At 39.8% G+C, this 2,234-nt stretch overlaps 1 non-coding gene across 1 annotated transcript; it reads left to right on the top strand.

The window, feature by feature from the left end:
* Positions 1-1,655: 1,655 nt before the first annotated feature.
* LOC131161040 (small nucleolar RNA R71) lies at positions 1,656-1,762 on the top strand. Its single transcript, XR_009138203.1, has one exon. It is a non-coding gene; the product is annotated as a small nucleolar RNA R71 (small nucleolar RNA).
* Positions 1,763-2,234: the final 472 nt, after the last annotated feature.

Here is a 2,234-nt window from a genome sequence, read left to right as displayed (position 1 = left end):
CTAGGTGATCAGCTTGTACATCTTTTTGAAAGACTTTTTCTACACCTTGCTGAATGACATCTACTCGAAAACAAGTGCTTGGATCTTCTGAGAATCTCATGTCTTGGTAGATGTTGAACATAACCTCTTCCTTATCCACTCTCAATGTTAACTCACCCTTTTGAACATCAATTAAAGCCCTTCCAGTGGCCAAGAATGGTCAGCCAAGAATTAGCGGGACTTCTTGGTCTTCCTACATATCTAACACCACAAAATCAACAGGAAAAATAAATTTATCCACTTTTACCAATACATCTTCTATGATTCCACGTGGATACTTGATGGATCGGTCTGCTAGTTGCAACGAAATGATTGTTTGTTTCATCTCTCCAAGTCCCAATTTCCTGCAAACAAAAAGTGGCATAAGATTAATAGTAGCACCAAGATCACATAAAACTTTATCAAAAAATAAATTTCCAATAGTGCAAGGCAAAGTAAAACTCCCTGGATCTTTTAATTTTTGAGGCAATTTCTTTTGAAGAATAGCACTACACTCCTCGGTAAGCTTCACTGTTTCGAACTCCTCCAACCTTCTTTTCTTTGAAATGATCTTCTTCAGGAATTTGACATAGTTTGACATTTGTTCCAATTCATCTGCAAAAGGAATATTTATATTAATTTTCTTAAAAATATCCAAAAATTTAGAAAATTGCTTATCTAATTTTTGCTTTTGAAAGCGTTGAGGATAAGGAAGTGGAGTAGAGAGAATAGGTGGATTTTCAGGAAATGAAATTGCTGGAAGCGTGTCCGTCTCTCTTGGTGTGTCATCCACAATCTCCTCTTCTTCCCCTTTATTCTTGCTTTGGCCATTCTTTTCAGGTGTAGGTGTGGACATGGTTTCCTTTGCTGGTGATTTCTCAATTTATCTTCCACTCCTAAGTGTGATGACATTGCATTGTTCCTTAAGATTCACTTCTGTGTTGCTAGGAAAAGTTCCTCTCTGTTGGGTATTTATAGTCGTGGCCAGTTGCCCAATTTGCATTTCAAGGTTCTTCATAGTGGCTCCCATATTGTTGCAATGAGTCTCATTGTTGTCTAGTTATGCATCTATCTTTTTAAACCTTGCTTTTGTCTCCTCAACAAAAGATATCATGGCATCCTCAAGCGACATCTTCTTCTCACCTTGATGACTCTCAAATCCTGTAGGAGGTTGCAGCACATTCCTTGTATTTCCATAAGACAAATTCTCATGATTTCGAAGCCCTGAATGGTAATATTGTGGCAACGGATCACCACGATAATTGTAGTTCCGATTATTGATGTATTGAACCTGTTCTTGACTCGCTCCAATACTCGAATCTATCCTACTTGCAGCTGCCACATATTCTGCACCTTGTGGTATCCTTTGGGTTGTCAAAGCTGAAATTTGATGGGATAGAGAAGTGACTTGAGCTGAAAGTGCAGCAAACGGCTCCAATTCATGAATTCCAGCAACTTTCTTGGCCATAGTTCTTTCAGTTGGCCATTGATAGTTATTTGAGGCCATTTCTTCCAAAAGAGCAGTAGCACCCTCAGGTGTCTTTGACATCAAAGTTCTCCTAGATGCAGCATCAACTAAAGTCCGCGTTTGCCCATTTAACCCATTATAGAACATTTGAATTTGCAACCAATCCGGCAATCCATGTTGTGGGCAGCGTCAAATCAAATCTTTATACCTTTCCCATGCTTCATAGAGTGATTCAAAATCATGCTGCTTGAATTGACCAATCTCACTCCTGAGTTGAGCTGTTTTTGCAGGTGGAAAGAATTTAGCTAGAAATTTTTCTGCCATGTCCTGCCAACTAGTAATACTCCCAGGTTGTAGCGACTGTAGCCAACCTCTTGCTTTGTCCCTCAAAGAGAAAGGGAATAATCTCAGTTTAATGGTGTCTTCAGTAACACCATTGATCTTCATAGTATCACAAATCTCCAAAAATATCGCCAGATGGATATTGGGATCATCAAGTGGCGATCCACTGAATTGGGCCTGCTGCACCATGCTGATTAATGCGGGTTTGAGCTCAAAATTGTTGGCATTAATGGGCTGGTGTCTGATACCCGAATAATTGTCATTCACAACTGGTCGCACATAATCCTTCAAGGCACGTGGCTGCGCATTATCTTGTCCGTTCTCCATGGCTAATACCCTCTTTTTCCTTAGTCCTCTGAGCGTTCTTTCAATCTCCGGATCAAAAGGAATAATGTCACGTGTTCTA

Source organism: Malania oleifera, chromosome 7, assembly GCF_029873635.1.
Source record: "Malania oleifera isolate guangnan ecotype guangnan chromosome 7, ASM2987363v1, whole genome shotgun sequence".
Classification (NCBI taxonomy): domain Eukaryota; kingdom Viridiplantae; phylum Streptophyta; class Magnoliopsida; order Santalales; family Ximeniaceae; genus Malania; species Malania oleifera.
Note: the sequence above shows the minus strand (reverse complement) of the source record. Positions and strands in the feature narration are given on the sequence as shown.